Source organism: Ranitomeya variabilis, chromosome 6, assembly GCF_051348905.1.
Source record: "Ranitomeya variabilis isolate aRanVar5 chromosome 6, aRanVar5.hap1, whole genome shotgun sequence".
NCBI lineage: Eukaryota > Metazoa > Chordata > Amphibia > Anura > Dendrobatidae > Ranitomeya > Ranitomeya variabilis.
In genome coordinates, this window is record NC_135237.1 from 107,544,923 (window position 1) to 107,561,420 (window position 16,498).

Here is a 16,498-nt window from a genome sequence, read left to right on the forward strand (position 1 = left end):
TTCGTGTTGGGGACTTGGTGTGGTTATCTTCTCGCTTCGTCCCTATGAAGGTCTCTTCTCCTAAGTTTAAGCCTCGGTTTATAGGTCCTTATAAGATTTTGGAGATTCTTAATCCTGTATCTTTTCGTTTGGACCTACCAGCTTCTTTCACTATTCATAATGTCTTCCATCGGTCGTTGTTGCGGAGGTACGAAGTACCGGTTGTTCCTTCTGTTGAGCCTCCTGCTCCTGTGCTCGTGGAGGGGGAATTGGAGTATGTTCTGGAGAAGATTTTGGACTCTCGCGTTTCCAGACGGCGACTTCAATATTTGGTTAAATGGAAGGGATACGGTCAGGAAGATAATTCTTGGGTGACTGCCTCTGATGTTCATGCCTCTGATTTGGTTCGCGCCTTTCATAGGGCTCATCCAGATCGCCCTGGTGGTTCTCATGAGGGTTCGGTGCCCCCTCCTCAAGGGGGGGTACTGTTGTGAATTCTGTTTGTGAGCTCCCTCTGGTGGCTACTGGTGGTACTGGCTGACTTCTGTCCCTTATTTCCAGTTCACCTGTTCCCATCAGGAAATGGGAGTTTCCTATATAGTCTGGCTTTTCAGTCATTCTAGTGCCGGCTATCAATGTTACCAGAGTTCCTCTGCTTGCTACCTGCTCCAAGTCTGCTAATTCAGCTAAGTTGGATCATTTGTATTTTTGTATGTTTATGTCCAGCGTGCATCTATATGAACCTTGCTGCTGGAAGCTCTAGTGAACTGAAATTACCACTCCGGTATCATGAGTTGATATCGGAGTAAAAGTAATTTCAGGACGGTATTTTGCAGGGTTTTGAGTTGACCGCGAAGTCCTCTTTTGTATTTTCTGCTATCTAGTTAGTGGGCCTCTCTTTGCTGAACCTGTATTCATACTACGTACGTGCTTTCCTCTCATCTAACCGTCATTATATGTTGGGGGCTGCTATCACTTTGGGGTTTTCCTGGAGGCAAGCCAGGTCTGTGTTTTCCTCTATTAGGGGTAGCTAGATCTCCGGCTGGTGCGAGACATCTAGGGATAAAACGTAGGTATGTTCCCCGGCTATTGTTAGTTGTGCGTTAGGTTTAGCATCGCGGTCAGCTTAGATTCCATCTTCCTAGAGCTAGTCCTGTTTTTGACTATGTCCCTGCCATTGGGAATCATGACACAGATATCAGTGCAATTGTGCTTCTCTGGCAGGTAAGTTGTGGAGGAAAAACTTGACGTGCTAGAAAAAAACTGACTACATTTTTGGAATCAGCATGCCAATTTTAGTATAAATCAGCTCAAAAACCTAACTCAACAGAAAATTTTTTCAGATTGTTCCCCAGTGTAATTTGCCTTGGCATGGTGGATATCAGCTTCTTGGCCAAATCCTGACTGATGGCAACTAATTCTTGCCTAATCGGTGCTTGGAGTTTATCACAATTTATGTGTTTGTGTTTGTCCATCAGCTTTTTGAGGATTAACCGTAGATTCTCAATGGGATTGAGATCTGGGTAGTTTTCAATCTATGGACTCAACATTTCAATGTTTTGTGCACTAAGCCACTTAGCTATCATTTTTGACTTGTGACTTTCACCAAAATCCTCCTAGATCATTTGAAGATATTAAGATACCATTCTCAACTAATGGGAGTGTAAGCAAAATTGTGAGCTCATTCCCTTGGATAAAAGGCAACCCTACACGTGAATGGTTACAGGATGCTTTACTGTTGGCATTATACTAAACACAGGTAGCATTCAACTTTTCTTCTCTGAACAACAATTCTTCCAAATGTGCCAAACAGTTTGAAGGGGGTTTCAACAGAGAAAATTGTTTCACCCCAGTCCTCTAATGTACAACCTCTCTACTTTCTGCAGCATATCAGTCTGTCTTTGATGTTTTACTTGGAGGGAAGTGGCTTTTTTGCTACCCATCTTGACTCCAGTACAGCCTTCAAAAGTCTTTGTTCAAGAATGGAAGCAGGTATAAGTGCATTTGTATGTACAGTGAGACAAACTCTGCCCTGGTGTTGACCCAATCCCATAGCTGAATCCTGTTTATGAGACTGTTTTGGCACTTGCTGAATTTTCTTGGGTGTCCTTCTTTCTTTGAAGTTTGAAGTTCTTAATAACTCAATAAATGATTGATTTAGTGGCAATCTTAAAAGCAGCAATTTAAAACCCTTTGGATGCAAAGCAATGATGACTGCACATGGTTCCTTGGAGGTAACCATGGTTAACAGAATAAGACAATGTAACAAGTCTGCTGTTATAATTCAATCATCATGGCAGGATATCAGCTGCCTTGTCCTCATTAACACTTTCTTCTCAGATAAAAAGATCACAGAAATTATGTTGGTCATTCCTTAATTGCAACCTACTAAAAGCTAAAGTCTATTAAACCATTAATGAAAAAAACAAGCTTGTCCCTTTTAGCCTTTTACAATAGAGCAGAAATGTCACAGTTTTTAAAACAGTTGTCTGCTTTCAATGGCATTCTAAAACATCTGACTGTTGTTACTGTAGTTTTACAGGAAAACAGTAAAGTACAATCAAGGGGGAAACTGCGGGGCTGCACTTTAATGTAAGACCACAGGATTAAGTCTGAAATGGAGACCTTTTAATATATTTCACTTGTTAGATTTTGAACACCCCCAGTCGTATTTCAAACTTTTGTTTCTGTGACATTTTGTAATCATTTTCTGTTCTGCCTCAGTACACTTTAATTGATTTTAAACACTGCACATTGTGTGACTTGCTTTTCCAATGTCAAAGATTAACTCTTAAGTAACACATCTGAATACGAAGGAATCATTACAACTATGAGGAAGTTAAAAAAACAAAAAATAGATATATTTTTTACGGTATAGTTTCATTAACTCAAAGACTGAAAAAGGGGAAAATGTATTATTCAATTCAATGCTTTATACACATTGTGTTCATGCTTTCCATTTAACACAATTTGAGCTATAGTATTTACAGGCCAGATGGTAGTTTCAAGAGTGTATATTTTAATTTTTTTTTTTCATCATGGTGTTCTATTATGCTCTCTGTGACCTGCATGCCTATATAGACAGTTTAGGAGGGTGGCAACTTGCTACTGACACATCCCCTTTAAATCTAGCTTGTTCTAGGTTTAAGCATCCAATTGGTGGTTCTAATTCAGTGGTTGACAAATGCCTCTGTAAGCACATTCATATGTGGAAGGCTGTCAATCACAGCCTTTTGGGGTCCCCAGGATTGGTTGGAGCAGGGAATATCAGGATGCCACTGTCCCTCCACTTTTACAGACCCAAAATTCAGTACTCCATCTACTAAACAATAAAGTACAGGAATAAGTCTCGTTTCTTAGTTGCACGCACCTTCCTCTGGGAATTAAAGTAGGAGAAGAAGCTAACATTCCACATGATAATCCTTACACCAGTGGCCTGCCACTTATAGTGGCAGATCATGCTGTGATGGTGGAGTCTGTGAGTCTGGGGACCATCACCAACACCAGGTCCCCCCACCTGACTTTCAAGTGTATCCGCATCCTGGATGCAGTTACAGTTCAAAGCACTGATAGAAAAGGAAGCTGTCAGCTGATGCTCCTTCCTCCATCATTCACCCTTTGCGTTTGGCGTCTCAGCTCGGTGAGCGTGATAGTGTCATTACATTGTGACTGCTGTGCCAAGCAGTGCAGAACATACACTGCAGAGACAAGAGCAGTGGGGGAATTGGGAAAGGTGAGTATTTTTTTTTTAAACCAATTAGTACTTTGTGAAAGCTATCATACTATTTGGAGTGCAATTGGTGGGGAGTCGGGACATCATGCTACTTGTAGGGGCATCATATTATTTTGAGGGCCACTATACCATTTGTAGTGCTATGTGGGGGCCATCATGCTTCTTGAAGGGGTCATCATGCTACTTATGGTGCCATCGTACTATTTGGAGTGCTGTTCGTTGGTCATCATACTATTTGGAGAGCTATTTGGAGCCGTCATACTGTTTGGAGGGCTATGTGGGGGTCATTATACTTTTTGGAGGGCTAGATGTGGGGTTATCATACCATTTGGAGGACTATCTGTGAGGCTATTATACTACTTGGAGGGCTATTTTTGGGGTCATCATTAGTGTTGAGCGATACCGTCCGATACTTGAAAGTATCGGTATCGGAAAGTATCGGCCGATACCGGCAAAATATCGGATCCAATCCGATACCGATACCCGATACCAATACAAGTCAATGGGACTCAGGTATCGGACGGTATTCCTGATGGTTCCCAGGGTCTGAAGGAGAGGAAACTCTCCTTCAGGCCCTGGGAACCATATAAATGTGTAAAATAAAGAATTAAAATAAAAAATATCGCTATACTCACCTGTCCGACGCAGCCGGGACCTCGGCGATTGTAAGCGGCAGCGTTGTTTCTTTAAAATTCGCGCTTTTACTTGCTTACGTGAATTCCCGGCTTCTGATTGGTCAGGGCGGCCATGTTGCCGGGACTCGGACCAATCACAGCAAGCCGTGACGAAATTACGTCACGGCTTGCTGTGATTGGTCCGCGTCCCGGCAATATGGCGCCGTGACCAATCACAAGCCGTGACGTCACGGGAGGCTGGACACGCGCGCTTTTCAAAATAAGCGCGTGTCCAGCCTCCCGTGACGTCACGGCTTGTGATTGGTTAATGGCGGCCATGTTCCTGGGACGCGGACCAATCACAGCAAGCCGTGACGTAATTTCGTCACGGCTTGCTGTGATTGGTCCGCATCCCGGCAATATGGCGCCGTGACCAATCACAAGCCGTGACGTCACGGGAGGCTGGACACGCGCGCTTTTCAAAATAAGCGCGTGTCCAGCCTCCCGTGACGTCACGGCTTGTGATTGGTTAATGGCGGCCATGTTGCCGGGACGCGGACCAATCACAGCAAGCCGTGACGTAATTTCGTCACGGCTTGCTGTGATTGGTCCGAGTCCCGGCAACATGGCCGCCCTGACCAATCAGAAGCCGGGAATTCACGTAAGCAAGTAAAAGCGCGAATTTTAAAGAAACAACGCTGCCGCTTACAATCGCCGAGGTCCCGGCTGCGTCGGACAGGTGAGTATAGCGATTTTTTTTATTTTAATTCTTTCTTTTACACCTTTTTACATTAATGTTGTTTCGATACCGATATCCGATATTACAAAAATATCGGATCTCGGTATCGGAAATTCCGATACAGCAAGTATCGGCCGATACCCGATACTTGCAGCATCGGAATGCTCAACACTAGTCATCATACTATTTAGGAGGATATTTGTGGAGTCATCATTCTATATAGAGGGTAACATGGGGCTATCATACTTTTTGGAGGGCTATTTGTGGGGCATCATAATATTTGTAGGGCCATTATACTGTTTGGAGGGCAATGTGGGGGTCAACATACTATTTGGGAAGGGTGCATCATTATATTTGGAGGACTATTTGGGGACTGTCATTCTATTTTGAGTGCTATGTGAGGGCTATACTGCTACTTGGAGGCATCATACTATTTGGAAAGCTATTTGTAGAGCCATATTTGGAGGGATATTTGTAGGACTATCATACTGTTTGGAGGGCTGTTTTGTGGGGCCATCATACTATTTAGTGCACTACGTGGGAGTCATTTGGAGGGCTATGTGGGGACTATTTATAGGGGAATCATACTATTTCGTACGGGCTATCATTATATTTGGAGTGCCATGTGGGGGTCATCATGCTACTTGGGGGAATCACACTATCTTTGAAAATTCTTGGAAAACAGGAGATGTCCCAGAAGACTGGATAAGAGCAAATGTTGTTCCTATCTTCAAAAAGGGGAAGAAGGTTGACCAAGGGAACTATAGGCCGGTGAGTTTGACTTCTATACCAGGAAAGATCTTTGAGCAAATTATTAAACAACATGTATGTAAGTACCTGGATAAGAATGAAGTGATTAGCCAGAGTCAGCATGGGTTTGTAACTAATAAGTCATGTCAGACTAACTTAATTTCCTTCTATGACAGAATCACTGACTGGTTGGATCAGGGAAATGCTGTAGATATAGTATATCTTGACTTCAGCAAAGAATTTGACAAAGTATCTCACACCATCCTTATTGAAAAAAAATACTAAGTATGGAATGGACAAGGCAACTGTTAGGTGGATTCATAACTGGCTTAGTGATCAGACCCAAAGAGTGGTCGTAAATGGCTGCACATCCAGTTGGAAGAATGTCTCAAGTGGGGTACCACAGGGTTCTGTCCTGGGCCCTTTTTTGTTCAACATCTTTATCAATGATTTCGATGAAGCAATTGAAGATACACTGATTAAATTTGCTGATGACTCAAAGCTAGGAGGGATAGCTAATACTAAAGAAGAGAGAGGATTCAAAAAGACATACATAAACTGGAGCAGTGGGCAGCAACTAACGGAATGTTTTTTTACAAGGAAAAATGCAAAGTACTACATCTGGGCAATAAAAATGAAAAAGCATATACAGAATGGGAGGAATAGGGCTAAGCAACAGCACATGTGAGAAAGACTTGGGTATAATAATAGATCACAGACTGAACATTAGTCAACATTGTGATGCATCCGCAAAAAGGGCAAATGCAATTCTGGGATGTATTAACAGAAGCATACAGTCTAGATCACGCAAAGTCATTATTGTCCTCTACTACTCATAGGTCACACCTCATCTGGAATATTGTTTCCAGTTTTGGGCACCACATTTTAAAAAAGACAAGCTGGAGCAAGTTCAGAGAAGAGTGAACCAGGATGGTGACCGGTCTGCAAACCATGTCCTATGAGGAATGGTTACAGGATTTGGGAATGTTTAGTTTGCAAAAAAGAAGACAGAGGAAACTTAATAGCTGTCTACAAAGATCTCAAAGGCTGTCACATTATAGAAGGATGATTTTTATTCACATTTGCACAAGGAAAGACTAGAAGCAATGGGATGAAACTGAATGGGAGGAGACACAGATTAGATATTAAAAAAACTTTTTGACAGGGTGATCAATGAGTGGAACAGGCTGCCAAAGGAGGTGGTGAGTTCTCTTTCCATGGAAGTTTTCAAACAGAGGATGGACAGACACAGACATCTGTCTGGGATGACTTTGTGAATCCTGCTTTGAGCAGGGGTTGGTGTTGTGAACTCTGTGTTCAGGCTCCCTCTTGTGGTCACTGGTGGTATGGTGTGACTTTTGCTTTGGGCTCCCCCTGGTGGCTTTGCCTGTTATCCTGCTGGTCTCTGGCTATCAGCTGGTTCGTTATCCTCTGGGAGGTTCCTATATAGCTCTGTTTTACTTCCACTTGTTGCCGGCTGTCGATGTAATCAGTGCTACTCAGATTCCTTCTGACTACCTTGCTCCCAGTCCATCCAGGATAAGCTAAGTTTTGTTTGCTCATTTTTTGATCAGCAGTGTTTATCATGTTTTCTGTTCCAGCTTGCTAAAATGTAATTCCCTCGCTTGCTGGTTGCTCTAGTGGGCTGAGTTTCTCCCCACACACCGTTAGTTGGTGTGTGGGTTCTTGAAATCTCAGGATGGATATTTTGTAAGGGTTTTTTATTGATCGCATAGACCCCTGCTCTATTTTCTGCTTTCTAGTACTAGTGGGCCTCTTTTGCTGAATCTGATTTCATCCCTATATATGTGCCTTCTTCCTACTTCACCGTTAATATTTGTTGGGGGCTTCTATATCTTTGGGGATTATTTCTCTGGAGGCAAGCGAGGTCTTTCTTTCTCTTTAGGGGTAGCTAGTTCCTCAGGCTGGCTCGAGACGTCTAGGAATTTTTTAGGCACGTTCACCGGCTACCTCTAGTTGTTTTGGATAGGTTCAGATTTGCGATCAGTCCAGTTACCATCTCCCTAGAGATCGTCCTTAGTTTAATCACTTGCTGATCTATTTGTGATCCTCAGCCACTAGGGATCATAACAGTACAGCCGGCCAGCAAAGTGTTAATTGCATGGCAGAAGCAGGAGAAAAGAAGCCTTGAGAATTTTTTTTTTTTCTTGTTGTTGCTGTGTGTCTAGCTGCTGTGCTAGCTTCTCTCCTCCTCTTAATCTTGGTGTGGCTCTGAGTTCAGCTGCTGACATGGATGTCCAGAGCTTGGCTTCCAGTCTGGATCATCTTGCTGCTAGAGTTCAGAGTATTCAGGATTTTGTTGTTCACAGTCCTATGTCTGAGCCTAGGATACCTATTCCGGAGTTGTTTTCTGGAGATAGATCTAGGTTCCTAAATTTTAAGAACAATTGAAAGTTGGTTCTTTCTTTGAAACCTCGTTCCTCTGGTGATGCCATTCAGCAAGTTAGGATTATTATTTCCTTTTTGCGTGGTGACCCTCAAGATTGGGCCTTCGCATTGGCGCCAGGGGATCCTGCATTGCTCAGTGTGGATGCGTTTTTTCTGGCCCTTGGATTGCTCTATGAGGAACCTAATCTTGAGAACCAGGCTAAAAAAGCGTTATTGGCCCTCTCGCAGGGGCAAGATGAAGCAGAGGTGTACTGCCAGAAATTTCGGAAATGGTCGGTGCTTACTCAGTGGAATGAGTGTGCCCTGGCTGCAAATTTCAGAGAAGGTCTTTCTGAAGCCATTAAGAATGTCATGGTGGGGTTCCCTACGCCTGCAGGTCTGAATGAGTCAATGACTCTGGCCATTCAGATTGATCGGCGGTTGCGGGAGCGCAAACCTGTGCACCATTTGGCGGTGTCTTCTGAACAGACACCTGAATCTATGCAATGTGACAGAATTCTGACCAGAAGTGAACGGCAAAATTATAGACGGCAAAATGGGTTGTGCTTTTACTGTGGTGACTCAGCTCATGTTATCTCAGCATGCTCTAAGCGCAAAAAAAAGGTTGATAAATCTGTCACCATTGGTACTTTACAGCCTAAGTTCATTTTGTCTGTTACCCTGATTTGTTCCCTGTCATCTTACCCGGTTAATGCCTTTGTAGATTCAGGTGCTGCCCTGAGTCTGATGGATTGGTCATTTGCCAGGCGCTGTGGTTTTGATTTGGAGCCTTTAAAATTCCCTATTCCACTAAGGGGAATTGACTCTACGCCATTGGCTACGAATAGACCTCAGTACTGGACACAAGTGACCATGTGCATGACTCCTGTTCATCAGGAGGTGATTCGCTTTCTTGTACTGCATAATTTGCATGATGTTATCGTGTTGGGTCTACCATGGTTGCAGGCCCATAATCCAGTCCTGGATTGGAAAGCTATGTCTGTGTCAAGTTGGGGTTGTCAGGGAATTCATGGTGACGCTCCTGTGATGTCAATTGCTTCGTCCACTCCTTCTGAAGTCCCTACGTTTTTGTCAGACTACCAGGATGTATTTGAGGAGCCCAAACTCAATTCTCTACCTCCTCATAGGGACTGTGATTGTGCTATAAATTTGATTCCTGGTAGTAAGTTTCCTAAGGGACGACTTTTCAATTTATCTGTGCCGGAGCATGCTGCCATGCGGAGTTATATAAAGGAGTCTTTGGAAAAGGGACATATTCGCCCGTCCACTTCCCCTCTTGGTGCGGGATTCTTTTTTGTGGCTAAGAAGGATGGTTCACTGAGACCTTGTATTGATTATCGCCTTTTGAATAAAATCACGGTCAAATTTCAGTATCCTTTGCCATTGTTAACTGATTTGTTTGCTCGCATTAGGGGGTCTAGTTGGTTCACCAAGATAGATCTTCATGGTGCGTATAACCTTGTGCGCATAAAACAGGGTGATGAATGGAAAACTGCATTTAATATGCCTGAAGGCCATTTTGAGTACCTGGTGATGCCTTTTGGACTTTCTAATGCTCCTTCAGTCTTTCAGTCCTTTATGCACGACATCTTCCGTGAATATCTGGATAAGTTTATGATTGTGTATCTGGATGATATTCTGTTTTTTTCGGATGATTGGGAGTCTCATGTTAAGCAGGTCAGGATGGTCTTTCAGGTCCTGCGTGACAATGCTTTATTTGTGAAGGGCTCAAAATGTCTTTTTGGAGTCCAGAAGATTTCTTTTTTGGGTTTCATTTTTTCTTCTTCTACTATTGAGATGGACCCAGTCAAGGTTCAGGCTATTCATGAATGGACGCAGCCTACATCGGTTAAGAGTCTTCAGAAGTTCTTGGGTTTTGCTAATTTTTACCGTCGCTTCATAGCTAATTTTTCTGGTGTTGTTAAGCCTTTGACGGATTTGACCAAGAAAGGTTCTGATGTGACTAATTGGTCCTCTGCGGCTGTGGAGGCCTTTTGGGAGCTGAAGCGCCGGTTTTCTTCGGCTCCGGTCTTATGTCAGCCAGATGTCTCACTTCCCTTCCAGGTGGAGGTTGATGCTTCCGAGATTGGAGCGGGGGCTGTTTTGTCGCAGAGAAGCTCCGATGACTCTGTGATGAAGCCATGTGCTTTCTTTTCAAGAAAGTTTTCACCTGCCGAGCGGAATTATGATGTCGGTAATCGGGAGTTGTTGGCAATGAAGTGGGCATTTGAGGAGTGGCGACATTGGCTCGAGGGAGCTAAGCATCGTGTGGTGGTCTTGACTGATCACAGGAATTTGATTTATCTCAAGTCGGCCAAGCGGCTGAATCCCAGACAGGCTCGTTGGTCGTTGTTTTTCTCTCGTTTTGATTTTGTGGTTTCGTACCTGCCTGGTTCGAAGAATGTGAAGGCTGATGCTCTTTCTAGGAGTTTTGTGCCTGACTCTCCTGGAGATTCAGAGCCGGCTGGTATTCTTAGAGAAGGGGTGATTTTGTCTGCCATCTCCCCAGATTTGCGACGTGTGCTGCAAGAGTTTCAGGTGGATAGACCTGATCGCTGTCCACCGGAGAGACTGTTTGTCCCGGATAGATGGACCAACAGAGTCATCTCCAAGGTTCATTCTTCGGTGTTGGCGGGCCATCCTGGAATATTTGGTACCAGAGACTTGGTGGCCAGGTCTTTTTGGTGGCCTTCCTTGTCGTGGGATGTGCGTTCCTTTGTGCAGTCTTGTGGAATTTGTGCTCGGGCTAAGCCTTGCTGTTCTCGAGCCAGTGGTTTGCTGTTACCTTTGCCTGTCCCGAAGAGGCCTTGGATGCACATTTCCATGGATTTTATTTCAGATCTCCCTGTCTCTCAGAGAATTTCTGTCATCTGGGTGGTGTGTGATCGTTTTTCTAAGATGGTCCATTTGGTGCCCTTGCCTAAGTTGCCTTCCTCCTCTGAGTTGGTTCCACTGTTTTTTCAAAATGTGGTTCGTTTGCACGGGATTCCTGAGAACATTGTTTCTGACAGAGGATCCCAGTTTGTGTCTAGATTTTGGCGGACCTTTTGTGCTAAATTGGGCATTGATTTGTCTTTTTCGTCGGCCTTCCATCCTCAGACGAATGGCCAAACCGAGCGAACTAATCAGACCTTGGAGACTTATTTAAGATGTTTTGTTTCTGCTGATCAGGACGACTGGGTTACTTTTTTGCCGTTGGCCGAGTTTGCCCTTAATAATCGGGCTAGTTCTGCTACTTTGGTTTCTCCTTTCTTTTGTAATTCGGGGTTTCATCCTCGTTTTTCCTCGGGTCAGGTGGAGCCTTCTGACTGTCCTGGAGTGGATGTTGTGGTTGATAGGTTGTATCAGATTTGGAATCATGTGGTGGACAATTTGAAGCTGTCTCAAGAGAAGGCTCAGCTCTTTGCCAACCGCCGTCGCTGTGTGGGTCCCCGACTTTGCGTTGGGGACTTGGTGTGGTTGTCTTCTCGCTTCGTTCCTATGAAGGTCTCCTCTCCTAAGTTCAAGCCTCGGTTTATCGGTCCTTATAAGATTCTGGAAGTCCTTGGCCCTGTGTCATTTCGTCTGGACCTCCCAGCATCATTTGCTATTCATAATGTGTTCCATCGCTTGTTGTTGCGGAGGTATGTGGTGCCTGTGGTTCCTCCGGTTGAGCCTCCTGCCCCGGTGCTGGTTGAGGGAGAATTGGAATACGTGGTGGAGAAGATCTTGGATTCTCGTATTTCTAGACGGAGGCTCCAGTATTTGGTTAAATGGAAGGGCTATGGTCAGGAGGATAATTCTTGGGTTGTCGCCTCTGATGTTCATGCAGCCGATTTGGTTCGTGCCTTCCATGTGGCTCATCCTGATCGCCCTGGTGGTTTTCATGAGGGTTCGGTGACCCCTCCTCAAGGGGGGGTACTGTTGTGAACTCTGTGTTCAGGCTCCCTCTTGTGGTCCCTGTTGGTATGGTGTGACTTTTGCTTTGGGCTCCCCCTGGTGGCTTTGCCTGTTATCCTGCTGGTCTCTGGCTATCATCTGGTTCGTTATCCTTTGGGAGGTTCCTATATAGCTCTGTTTTACTTCCACTTGTTGCCGGCTGTCAATGTAATCAGTGCTACTCAGATTCCTTCTGACTACCTTGCTCCCAGTCCAACCAGGATAAGCTAAGTTTTGTTTGCTCATTTTTTGATCAGCAGTGTTTATCATGTTTTCTGTTCCAGCTTGCTAAAATGTAATTCCCTCGCTTGCTGGTTGCTCTAGTGGGCTGAGTTTCTCCCCACACACCGTTAGTTGGTGTGTGGGTTCTTGAAATCTCAGGATGGATATTTTGTAAGGGTTTTTTATTGATCGCATAGACCCCTGCTCTATTTTCTGCTTTCTAGTACTAGTGGGCCTCTTTTGCTGAATCTGATTTCATCCCTATGTATGTGCCTTCTTCTTACTTCACCGTTAATATTTGTTGGGGGCTTCTATATCTTTGGGGATTATTTCTCTGGAGGCAAGCGAGGTCATTCTTTCTCTTTAGGGGTAGCTAGTTCCTCAGGCTTGCTCGAGACGTCTAGGAATTTTTTAGGCACGTTCACTGGCTACCTCTAGTTGTTTTGGATAGGTTCAGATTTGCGATCAGTCCAGTTACCATCTCCCTAGAGCTCGTCCTTAGTTTAATCACTTGCTGATCTATTTGTGATCCTCAGCCACTAAGGATCATAACAGGTTGGACCAGATGACCCAGGAGGTCCCTTTCAACTCTACCCTTCTATGATTCTTTTTGGGGGGCAGCTCCCCATCGCTGTCCTGGTATGCATGGCTCCCCGATCCCTGTCATTGTATGCATGGCTCCCCGGTCCTTGTCCTGCTATGCATGGCTCCCCGGGTCCCTGTCCTGCTATGCATGGCTCCCCCATCCCATCTTGATATGCATGGCTCCTTATCCTCTATCCTACTCACCCTCCAGCATGCCCTCCCAGGATCTCGGTGGTCCCGGCGCCTTCGCAGCATCTCCATGGTTCCGGCTTCCTGCAGCTCTTCCTGTGCTGAGCGATTATGTGGCACTGCTCATTGAGGTAATGAATATGCACTCCACACCTATGGGAGTGGAGATGCCTGCATATTCATTACCTTAATGAGCAGTGCCACATGATTGCTCTGAAGGAGCTGTTGGAAGCCGGAACTATCAAGATGCTGAGAAGGCACCAGGACCACTGACATGCTGCGAGGGCATGCTGTGGAGTGAGTATGATGCCTTCTGGAAGCTGGCAGCTGTTACTGTGCGCTGCTATAAGAGAAATTAATATTAATTTCTCTTTAGCAGCTTGCACAGTTACAGCCGCAGCCGCTGGCTTCTGCCTCCTGTGACCCACCACTCTTTCTCCCCTGACGGCTTTCTGAACAATTAACTCATGTATAAGCTGAGGGAGGAATTTTCAGCACAAAAAAATTGCTGAAAAACTTGGCTTATACACAAGTATATACGGTATATCAGAAATGTGGTGAAAATTTTGAAAAATGTTCCATTTTCAAACTTTACATTTGCATGGTCTTAAAGTAGTTAACCATATCACACAAAAGAGTTAATAAATAATATTTATCATATGTCTACTTTATATCAGCATCATTTTTATTTTGTTAGAATATTAGAAAGGGTAAAAGTTTACCAGCAATTTTCATTCTTTCAACAAAATTTCCAAAATGTATTTTTTTTACAGACCTATTTAGTTTTGAAGTCACCTTGAGTGGCCTATATGTTATTAAATACCTGACAGTGATACCATTTTAAAAACTGAACTCGTCAAACTATTCAAAATCGCATTCAGGAACTTTGTTAACCTTCTAGGTACTTCACAGGAATAAATCAAAAGTAAAATTAAAAAATGATAAATTGCATTCTTTCTAATAAAATGTTGTTTAGTTTTACATTTTTCATTTACACAAGAGTAACAGAAAGAAATGGACAACAAAATTTGTTGCGCAATTTCTCCTGAGTACCCCAACACCCCACATGTGGTTGGATACTATTGTTTGGGCACGTGGCAGGACTCAGAAGGGAAGGATCGCAATTTGAAATTTCGAACAAAATTTTTTCTGGAAAAAAATTGTAGACGCCATGTTGTGTTTGAAGAGTCCCTGATATGCCAAAACAGCAAACCCCGTTCCAAAAAGGGCACTATTTTGGAAAGTACACCCCTCAATTAATTTATCTTGGGGTGTGTTGAGTATCTTGAACCCACAGGTGCTTCAAAGAATTTTATAACATTGGGACATAAAAATAAAAAAAATTAGTTAAAAGAAAAGATCACTTTGATCACTTTGCTTTTATCAAAAATTTTGTCTGTTTAGTGGCCAGTGTGAACTTGTGCCTACACGGTGCATGCATACCAACTTGTATCCCAGATAATTTCTTTAGGCTTTTGTTTCAGATTTTTGCACTAAGGGCATGGCCTCCCTTTTCTTTAATCTGGATATTACCTTCATATATCTTCCCATTGCTGGGTGTTAGTCGGGGTCGCAGTCCTGCTTGGCCCATACTCACATTTTCGTCATTTGACATATGGTAAGGTTTTAATATTAGAGGTTACGCGGGTCCCGATTACAGTCACCGTGACATGGTGGGATGGCTTTTGCGTTTTTTCTAATTCAAAATTATGTTAACCAAGTACCCTATGTTATTTTCATGCCCTAGTGCTATTTACTTATTTACTGCAGGGAATTTGCTCACTTTGTTTTTATCTTAGGTTTTGTCTGTTTAGTGATCAGTGTGAATATGCGCCTACATGCTGCATGCATACCAACTTATATTCCAGTTCATTTCTTTAGGTTTTTGATTCCAGATTTATATAGCATTTTTAACTTTTGCTACTATCATACATAAAAAAATGCTTTTTTTTGCCAGAAAAAGTTTATTTTGCATTACCATACTTTGAGAGCAATAATTCTTTTATTTTTCTGCCAACAAAATCATGTGCAGGGCTTGTTTTTGAGGGAGAGTTTGAGTTGTTATTGGTACCATTTTTGGGCGCCTACCATTTTTGATTACTTTTAATTCCGATTTTCGGGGTAGAATTAGCTAAAAACGGTAATATATATTTTATTATGCCGTTCACAGTGTAGTAAAAGTGCATGAGGGAAATGGTGGTCACACTACATACTAGTTTCCTGACCCCCTCCTCGACCAACCCAATACTGTAAAACTGCCCATTTTAGAGTGGCCTTTTATTGTGGTCAGCCTAAAACACACACCTATGCAATAATCATGCTGTGTAATCAGCATCTGGATATGCCACACCTGTGAGGTGGATCGATTATCTCAGCAAAGGAGAAGAGCTCACTAACACAAATTTATACAAATATGAACAATATTTATGAGAAAAAGGTCTTTTGTGAACATAGAAAAAGTCGTAGATCTTTGAGTTCAGCTCATGAAAAATGTGGGTAAAAACAAAAGCGTTGAATTTATATTTTTGTTCAGTGTACATATACTGTATATGTGTATTGGCGCAAAATTTATCGACAATTTTTTTGTTCTTTGTTTTGTGCTTTTTTAATGTATGTAAAAAAAGTAGCTATTTTTACTTAGTCCCTTTATGGAACTTCAACTTTTACTTCTCTGATCACTGTTGTAATGCATTGGAATATATATTGCAATGCATTAGAGCTTTCAGTGTCACGCTGACAGAACACCTTTTAGACAGGTTATAGTAGCTGGCAGATCATGAGGACATTATTTGACCTCCAGCTGCCATGACAACAATTGGCTCCCTGCGATTGCATTGCGATGGTGCCAACTGAGTGAGAGAGAGGGAGCTCCCTTTATCTCAATGCTCTAAATGCTGAGATCGCTATTAATCACAGCATATAGAATGTTAAACAGTCAGCTGTATTGATTATTCGGGCACAGCTTCTGTATTTCAGGAAGGACTTACAGAGAATCTGTCACTAGGTTTAAAACTGCAGTAACCAGTAAAATAAATGATAAATTGCTGAATGCCCATACATCATTCTGCTCCCAGATGGGGTAACTGCTAGCACTCCTTTTTATTTGGAAAATAATCTCCAGAGGCAGATCCTAAGTTAGATCTGTGTCTGACCCATAATTCTTAACTGCTCATTTACATATTCAAAAAATGTGGTTTTCTTTTGGATAAGACATCGAATTACAGAGATCAAGGTATCATTTTATTCAGCTTTCCATGATCTACTTGCTTATATATGTGGCTTAGGAGGATTGATACTACTGATAGATTCCCTTTAAGATTTACAAAAATCACAGACATACAAGATTTTTGTCATTTTGCC